Below are 10,042 nucleotides of genomic sequence, written 5' to 3' on the forward strand. Positions count from 1 at the left end.
AGAGCTGGCTTTACCACTTGAGCCATACCTCCACTTCTTGTGTCTTGCTGGTTAAGTGGAGCTAAAATCTTACAGATGGGGCTGGCTTTGAACTGTGGTCCTCAGATCTCAGCTTCCTGAGTAGCTAGGATTATAGAAATAAGTCACCTGCACCTGGCTGGATGAAAAGATTTCTGTGAAAACGTTTGCTAAATTGGAGCCATGAAAAAGTGAAGTATACGTTGTCTAAGTTCTATACTGAGCACACATTGCCATCTCTCTTCTAGCCTAGTCCACTCATCTGTAAAGTGCTAATAGAACCCTCATGCCAACTGCTGGAGGTCCTTGTGGGATTATTAGATGGGCGTGTGTGTGCATGAAAATAGTCTGGAATCTATAAAGTACAAAGCAAAAGTAACACAGTGTTCTGACCCTGAGGCTTAGGGCCTCAATGGTGCATAGAAATTTTGTTCAATTTAGAAGACGACCCACTGGGTAGAGAAATTGGAAAATGTTCTTTGAATAGTCATCTTTGAAACAGGAAATGCTTTGGTGACAGTAATAGGAAACAGGCTCTCTTTACCTTCCAATCAACCAGTCCTGGAAGAATCAATTAGAAACAGGTACTTCTGGGTCTTGGAAGGTGGCTCAGTGGTAGAGTGGTTGCTTTGCATGCCTGAGGCCCTGGGTTCGATTCCTCAGCACCACATAAGAAAAAAGAAAAAAGCCGGAAGTGGCGCTGTGACTCAAGTGGTAGAGCGCTAGCCTTGAGCTGAAGAGCTGAGGGACAGCGCCCAGGCCCAGAGTTCAGGCCCCATGACCAGACCCAAAAAACAAAACAAAACAACAACAAAAAAAAGAAACAGGTACTTCTCTGGGTAGATCAATGAGGAAAAACAAAACAAAACAAAACAAAAAACAATACCCTTGCATGGGGCAGACATCCTTGTGCCTGGCATCTGCTGGGAGCACCAAGTTGAAAATGGCTTTCTTTGCCCATCTACGTCCTCTCTCTGCAGGTGCCCCTGTGTACATCTATAAGGAGCATCCCTTCCTGAGTGGACACCTCAGAGAAAATAATATTTGGGCCGTGCCCTCAGAGAGCTTCAAGTCTAGCTGGGTAAACTGGAAAGAAGGTTTTTAGATAAGGACCAAACAGATTGAAGCACTGTTGGTTCAAATAAAATCCTGTGGTAGGCCAGGAGAAAGATTTGGAAAAAGGGTAGGATAGAGTTGCTAGTTAGCAAATAAAAAAACAAAGAAAACCTCACCCTATGCAACTTGATTATCACATTAATAATAAATAATTCTTTGATACAGGTGGGTGCCATGCAATATTTCGATTCATCATAGTGAATGTTGGAGGCTCATGCTTGTAATGCTAGTTACTCTAGTGTCTGAACTCTAAGGATCATGATTTGAAACTAGCCCAGGTACAGAAGTCCATGATTAACTTATCTCAATGGTTAACTTATCTCCAGTTAACCACCAAAAAGCCAAAAGTGAAGTATAGCTCAAGTGGTAGAGTGCCAGCCTTGAGGGCAGCCTACTGTATGCACCCTGGTGGAGGTATAAGAGGAGAAATAAAAGCCAAGAAAGGGCAGGTCAGTTTACTGAAAAGAAGTTCTTGGAGTAGGGATTTTTTATTTTAATATAATTTTATTGTTCTTACTAAGGTGTTGTACAGAGGGGTTACCATTTCATAAGTCAGATAATGAATACATTTCTCTTTTGGACAATGTCACCCCTTCTTTCACTTTCCCCCAGTTTGCCCCTCTCATCACAATACTGTGAGATAGTGATACTTAGTTAAAGTCACAAACAGATTCTCACCTTCATGGGGCAAACTGTCTTTATCATGGTCTATAAAGTTTATGAGTTCTATGAGCTTTGACAATACAGTTATTTCTTCTATATAGGGTGATATGTGCATTTCTTTCCTTTTGCTTAGTGTCAGCTGTTCCCTCTTTGCCTCTCATTCCCTCCCTCCCATTGCTGCCATTGAGTTGCTTAGTTCTTTTTGATCAATGTCTAGTGCAGCTGATGGGTCTCGCTGTTGTGTTTTTCCTATTTCACTGTTGCTGTGTCCTCCTCCTAGTTTCCCTCCAATGTGCACATATATATCATATATGTGGTCAGCAGCGTGGAGTCATTTAGTAATGATTCGACCAGATGAGTAGAGGTCCTTTGTTTCTCAAGTCTTGTCTACTTTGTCATATCTCATGTTTTGGATTTAACATCCACTTATCAGGGAGACCATGTGCCGTTTCTCTCTTTGCTTTTGGCTTACCTCACTCAACATGATTTTTTTCAGTTCCATCCATTTCCTTGCAAATGCCATTATTTTGTCCTTTTTAATGGCTGCATAATATTCCATTGTATGTAGGTACCACAATTTTTGGATCCATTCATCTGTAGTGAGGCATCTGGTTGTTTCCATATTCTGACTATTGTAAACAGTGCTGTAATGAACATGGAGGTACGTGTGTCCTTGTATCCTGGCTCCTGTTGTTCAGGATAGATGCCTAGGAGTGGTATGGCTGGGCCATAGGGGAGGAGTAGGGATTTTTAAAGCAGACTCTAACGATTACTCACACCTAAAACAATACTGTGCTGATAAATCCCTATATTGATTCAATATCATTCTTTCTTTCTCTGGTAAAAGTGGGGGTGGGGCTAGGAATGAGGAATTATAATAAATAATAACAATTAATACTTGTAAAATTCACATGTGCAATGAATGTGATGAATCTTTGGACCTCATTATGAGAATGCTACTATTATTAGCATCTTCATCTTTTCCTTAATTTGTGTGTGTGTGTGTGTGTATGTGTGTGTGTGTGTGTGTGTGTGTGCTGGCACTGGAGTTGAACTCAGGGTCTGGATGTTGTCCCTTAGCTTTTTTGTTCAAGGCTGGCACTCTACCACTTGATCCACAGATCTACTTCTAGCTTTCTGGTGATGTGAATTGGAGATAAGAGTCTCATAGATGCAGCTACAATCTTCAGATCTCAGTCTCCTGAGTAGCTAGGATTACAGGGGTGAGCTACCAGCACCTGGGAGCATCCTTAGTTTTAAAGAGAAATAAACTGAGATATAGAGATTTTTTTTCTGGTGTTTTCTTTTCTTTCTTTTTTTGGCCATGAGGCTTGAACTCTGGGCCTGGGAATTATCCTTACCACTTTAAGCCACAGCGATGCTTCCCAGGCTGGCTTTGAATTGCAATCTACAGAGATTATTTTATTTGTCCAAGGTCATAAATCGAATGGAGTAAGGATTCAAACCTGCACAGTATACTCCAGATCTTGGACCCTTAAACACCTACATTATCTTGACTGAGGTCAAATTTATTTATTTATTTATTTATTTATTTGGTCCGGTCGTGAGGCCTGAATTCCGGGCTTGGGCACTGTCCCTCAGCTCTTCAGCTCAAGGCTAGTGCTCTACCACTTGAGCCACAGCGCCACTTCCGGCTTTTTTCTTTTTGTTTATGTGGTGCTGGGGAATCGAACCCAGGGCCTTAGGCATGGAAGGCAAGCGCTCTACCACTGAGCCACCTTCCCAGTCCCTGAGGTCAAATTTATTAAATGTGATTCTAGGTTGACCTGAAGTGAATCACCTAGAAGCCCTTATTTAAAAATTCGTATTTCTGGTTGGGGATGTAGTTCTGTAGTACAATGCTTTTCTAACATGTGCAAGGTCCTGGGTTTGATCCCAGCATTCTCATCACACACACACACACACACACACACACAGAGTTCTGATTCCTGGGGCCAGTTTCAGACTTCTGAATCATTAGCTACTAAATACCACAGTCCAGAAGGAAGACAGCTGTGGGTTTACCAATGGTCTAACTCTCAGCTTCCCTCTTGCTCTATCTTGGCTGAGCAGTTTCTGACCCAGCTGGGTTGGCAGACTTCACTACCCCTCTTCTTCCAAAAGAGCTGCCTCCCTCTCCCTTCCACTGGCAGAACTGAAGTTTGGCTCACCCCTCAGGGCCTCCAAGCCCTCCCAAGAGTGGACAGGACTTCTCTGGAACTCATGCCAAACCTGGGCATGTTGCCTGACAAAGGGAGTAGCTGGCACTTGCCTCTCCAGGCCATTCCTCTGGCTCTGATGAAAAGCCACCACAGGTTCCCTTGAGTGGAGCAGGACCTGGGAACCTGGATGAGAAACCTCTATGCCTCAGTTCCTCTCTTGATAAAAGGAGGAACAATCAGCTTAGACTCTGCTCTTTTCATCTCCTCTGGATGTCAGCAGAACTCAGAGCAGATTTTTTTTTTTTTTGGTCAGGCCTGGGGCTTGAACTCTGGGCCTGGGCACCGTCCCTCAGCTCTTCAGTTCAAGGCTAGCGCTCTACCACTTGAGCCACAGCACCACTTTTGGCTTTTTCTGTTTACGTGGTGCTGAGGAATTGAACCCAGGACCTCATGCATGTGAGGCAAGCACTCTACCACTGAGCCACCTTCCCAGCCCCTCAGAGCAGATTTTATCAGAAGGAATTTTGGACTCTGAAGAAAGGCACTCAGGGAGAACTAACCTCAAGAATAGGATTAACATAAGGAATATTGGAGACAAAGCATGGGTTTGAGAGCGCTGAGGAGGCTTTCTCTAGAGCTGTGAGGACTCCAGCTGGGACAAGGTACATTTGTGGCTATCAGTAGCCTCCACATTTTTAGTTGTGATGCAATTCCTGAAGCTTTGGCTTTCTAGTATCTGCCTCTGCTGGTGGAAGATATATGTTCCCTCTCTAGCACAGCAGATACAGTGTCATCAGCTTAGGTCGTGTTCACAAGTGCAGTACCTGCCTGTCCACCTGTCTGCCTTTCTGAACACATGCATATGGTCAAGTGAATCTGGAAAAGGCAAGACATTTGGGGAGAGAACTGGTACCCTTTCACCTGGTACCGTTGCAACATAAGCCTTTGGAGTTTCTGCCATTTTCAAATGGGACAAAGAGAATTTCTTTTTCTACAACGCTGACATTCTATGCAGAGTGAGCTAGAAAATTAGTATCTGCAACCTTGTAAAATGCTGGCTTTGGGTGTAGACACAAGTGTGCACTGTGTGTTTTATTCTTTGCAGTTTCACACTTTAGCAGGCTTACATCCTGGCAATATAGCCCAGAACAATCACAGAAGCACCTCTGTCCTGGGCAATGCTCTCCAGCTCAGAGCAGGTGTGTCTTCTCTAATGTACATCATGTTTAAGCAAAGTGTAAGTTTCTTCTGCTTTGTTTCTTTACTCACAACCAGGACCCAGGAGATTTGTAAGGAGCACAATAAAAGCCTGGCCAATCTGGCCCAATGCCCCATTTCCCGTCCACATTAGAGTCTGTCTGCCCGCCAGGCATCTGGCCTGAAAGGCTGGGCCAAGACCTGCTCAGCATCTGCTACTTTGCTTAAAAGACCTGCTAACAGGAAAGTGTCTGGTTCCTTTCCACCCCAAACAGGAAACGCCTGCCACAATCAGAGGACAGGATGGGGCAGTTGGGTCTTTTATAAGGAGTCTCCTGCTTAGGTACTTGGCCCTGGGAGGCCTGCTCTCGAGGAAGGCCAGAGGAACTGGGCTCTGGTGACACCTCTCTGGGGAGCAGGGGGAGGGAAGGTGGTAACAATGGCTAAATTCTATCTGTAGCACTTGACACAGAGTGGCTGTCATTCTTTCAACAGACACTCATGGAACACTTTGTGCTTCAGAGGTGACATAGGAAAGTTCTAGATAAGTTCTTAAATCTTGAGGAGTTTACTGACGGGTTAGAAATACAAGTCATGTGGTTTTGTTATTGTTTTTATTTATTTGTTCATGAAATATGAAGTTTTCCTCCTTCCTTTAAAAAAACTGTCTATTGTTTTGGGCATTGTGCTAGACATTGGAAGGTTAGAGAGGAAGTATGTCATACCCAATTAGAGAACAAATTGGCAAAATATGAAAGCTTTGAATTTTGTGGTCTGACCATTGGGTTCCACAGGATTCCACTGTGGCCTGAGGTTCACTGTGGTCTAACCATAAGTTCTCCTTGCTTCCCTTCCCTGGCCTTGCCATTCAGAGTCTATTGTATTCTCCAAACATTAGCCAGAGAAACTTTGGTAAAAACAGGTCAGATCTCTGCTCAAATGGCCATCTCAGGTGACAGCCTTTTGTGCTAAGTAAATTGTCAGTCCTGATGCTGTCCTTACAAGGCCTATACCAGGGGTGGGACGGGATGGCAAGCTCAACAGGCATTACAGGAGAAACTGTGAAGTTATCTGGCAAATTGAAAAGGAGGGGAAAGAACCCTTATACATAATGAACACGTAAAAACAACACAACTCTGCCAGCCACAGAACGGAGGGACAAGGACAGGAGGCCGGGTCTACAGTCCAAGAGCCAGGGTTACCATGGAAACTGGAGCTCTGGACACCCCTGGTAAGGGTAGTCCTCCTTTGTGGCTGAGATAGAAGACATGTCTTCATCTCTTCTAATTTTCCTTTCTTTTTCTTTGCAAGACTGGGAATAGAACCAGAGGCCACAACTCCAGTCCTGCAGGAAGGAATTATTTTGAACTAAAACAACACAATCTGCAGGGATAGGTGCAAGCTCCTCAAGTATGGATGTCAGGAATGAGTTGGGGGTTAAGAGGTCTTCTTAAAAATCTGTTAGAGCTGATGTACTACTTATTGCAGATATAATCATTCCCAATCGCATCATCTGCAAGGCAAGAAAAAGCCTCAAAGACAGGAGGCATGGTACAACTGGCAGTCTGCGAGGCTGCCTGTGGTAAGGAAAGAAGCCTCAGAACAGCATGGACCTGGGGGAAGTTTCAAGTTTGAGAGCAAAGGGATCACTGAGCTTGGCTTAACGGCCTGGTAGAAGCTCTGCTTCTGTTCATAACTGGCCATGTGAACTTGCTAAAGAATTTCATCTTTCAGAGCTTCAGGGTTCATCACCTACAAAATACAGAAAACAGCAATATCTATTTTTCTCCTCCTTTCCTTTGCCCTCCCTCCCTTTCCCTAGGAGCAGCCTTCTTTTATAGGGGGCGAGGATGGGCGTGGGGAACAATCACAATGGTCCCATTACATTTAACAATCATGAAACAATAGTTATTTATTTATTTTGCTCAGTCGTGGGGCCTGAACTCTGGGCCTGGGCGCTGTCCCTCAGCTCTTCGGCTCAAGGCCAGCGCTCTACCACTTGAGCCACAGCAGCACTTCCATTTTTTTCTGCTTATGTGGTGCTGAGGAATCGAACTCAGGGCCTCATGCTTGCAAGACAAGCACTCTACCACTGAGTCACCTTCCCAGCCCTGATACAATTTATTATATAAAGGAAGGACTGTGTTTGTATCAGTCACAGATCTTCTGGTACTGGACTTGTGCTTTGGTATTGGCATGATCTGATTGGTAGGCCTTTGCTCAAAGCAGCCACCCTGGAGAAGGGTCTAGCATGTGTCACTTAGGAAGTTGTCTTCCCTGTGCCCAATATCTCAGTACATTTAAAGAAAAAAATAATCTTACAAAAATATGCTTATAGCAAAAGCTTATAAACAGTAGTTTATTTAACAATGCACTAACAATGCTTAACTTCTACCACAGTGTCCAAGGGAGAGATGGGTCTGTATAATATATTTCTGTCGTACAGACAATGAGCCAATGATGAGTAATACTCCCTGTATTTCATGCTTTAACCCTCTGCCGGCCCTAAATACTTAAAACCTTCCCTTCTTCCCTTTCTAGCTAGATTCTTTCCTGATAGTGCACATGCTCATCTCCTCTGGACTGCCGTTCCTCAGTATAGATACCAAACAATTGATGGCTGTGTCATAATTTTTATTGCTTTAGCCTTGCTTGTTCTGTAGCTCCCTGGGAAATAGCAATGATCTATTTCCTATTTTCAGGGAAGGGGTTCATTGACTCCCTCTAGAGGTATAATGAGAAGAGATGGCCCCATGCTTTTTTTTCTTATCTAAAGGCATTAATTATGAACTTCCTCTTTCACTTCCATTTCATTCTCTTTTTCTTCTTCCCCAATACAGTGAATGACACCTGTATCTAGCCACTTTTGCATGCAGGAAACCCAAAAGACACCTCAGACTAGTCTCTCTGTGCTAGTCCTTTCCAGCCAAACTGATCAACTCTTGCGTGGTCTAGCCCAAAGTGTATCTGGGAATCTGTGCACTTGACCTCCATCTCCACAGCTATGACTCTATTCCCAAGCACTTTGGTATCTCTTTAGAATGATTTCTTTGACCACTTGATTGGTTTCTAGGCTCATCTCCATGCATCCTTTATTCTGTAGCTGGAAAATACAAATCTGATATTACTTTTAGTTAAAGTCCTATTACCTCCAAGATAAAAAAGTTCAAATTCAAATCTACTTTACAAGGTTTCGACTATTTAGCCTCTTACTTTTCTGACATGTTCTACTGTCCCCTGGAGGCTACACTCCAAAGGTATTGAATTGCTTTTTTTTTTTTTTTTGTCGGTCATGGGGCTTGAACTCTGGGCCTAGGTGCTGTCCCTCAGCTCTTCAGCTCAAGGCGAGCACTCTACACTTGAGCCACAGTGCCACTTTTGGTTTTCTGGTGGTTTATTGGAAATAAGAGTTTCACAGACTTTCTTGCCCGGGCTGGCTTTGAACCGTGATCCTCAGATCTCAGCCTCCTGAGTAGCTAGGATTACAGGCGTGAGCCACCAGAGCCCGGCTTTGAATTACTTTAAACATATCGAGTTACTTGTTCTACAACTAGTCTGGACATATTTTTGCCCACTTTCAACTCCGTCAATTTCTGCTAATTACCCAGACTTTGGCTCAGACAGCACATACTCTGGGAAAATGTCTTTGTTAGTCCTTTGAGCTTTCTCAGCCCCTACTCCTACTATTGAGCTGACTGTATGTTTAACATTATGGCTAAACCCATAAGCAATGCTGTAGGCTTAACCACCGGGACAATTCACTTGGCCCTTGGCTATCTGTATGGCCTGAGACTAGGGAATTCTACTTTATGTGCAACATGGGGAAACATTTCATCAGTCTGCTTTGAGAATTAGATGATGTAAGGTGCCGACAATTAGTAGTTAGCTGTTACTGTGGTACTGAGAAATAGAGCTCCATACCCATTCTCGAGGTCAGGTAGGGGTGTGTGTGTGTGTGTGTGTGTGTGTGTGTGTGTGTGTGTGTGTGTGTGTGTGTGTGTGTGTGTGTGCGCGCGCGCGCGTAGTTAGCTGTTACTGTGGTACTGAGAAATAGAGCTCCATACCCATTCTCGAGGTCAGGTAGGGGTGTGTGTGTGTGTGTGTGTGTGTGTGTATGTGTGTGTGTGTGTCGAGGTCAGGTAGGGGTGTGTGTGTGTGTGTGTGTGTGTGTGTGCGCGCGCGCGCGTACCCGTACTGGATCTTGAACGCAGGGCTTGCCCCTTAGCTTTTCCGAAAGTTCATTGGCTGGTCCTTTTATTACTTGAACCGGCTTGCTCAAACTGGCTTCAAAGTGCAATCATTAGATCTCAGCCTTCTGAGTGGCTAGGATCACAGGAGTGAGCCATCACTTCTTCCGGTCTCACCAGTGTTCAGTTCCGCAAAGGGGGTCATCAGGTCCCCAGGTGATCAAGTACCAAAGTTCAGTCGGGAGCTCAGCTCGGAGCTCATCCGATTCCGAACGCCCCCAGGTGGTTCAAGCGCGAACGCAATAGCCCAGAGAGACCCAGAGATTGGGTCATACCATTCCAAATTTGAGGGGAAGAGAGAGAATTTCTAAATCCATAGTCTGTGTTTTGGAAGTACTTCCTCCTTCGTTGACTAACCTCGAGTTCTGTTAGATCCGAACAAAGTGAGAAATAAGACAGTAAGCGCGACTGAAACAGGAGTTGGCTCCACTTCTCCCCCATCCTTACAATGACATTGGTACTTTCCCTTTTCAATTCCCTCTCAATAATGGTACAGTCCGTGAAGGGGAGAACCGAGAGGGACTCAGGGGTCGGAGGCTAGTGTTGGTGAAGAGTCACCCCTCTTGCCTTGGCACTATGGTACGGTCCGCCACCCGCTGATTGGCTGCCGAGGCCCCGCAATCGGCTTCAGCCCGCCGC

This window comes from Dipodomys spectabilis, unplaced genomic scaffold (assembly GCF_019054845.1).
Source record: "Dipodomys spectabilis isolate Male_0828 unplaced genomic scaffold, ASM1905484v1 ptg000004l, whole genome shotgun sequence".
Lineage (NCBI taxonomy): Eukaryota > Metazoa > Chordata > Mammalia > Rodentia > Heteromyidae > Dipodomys > Dipodomys spectabilis.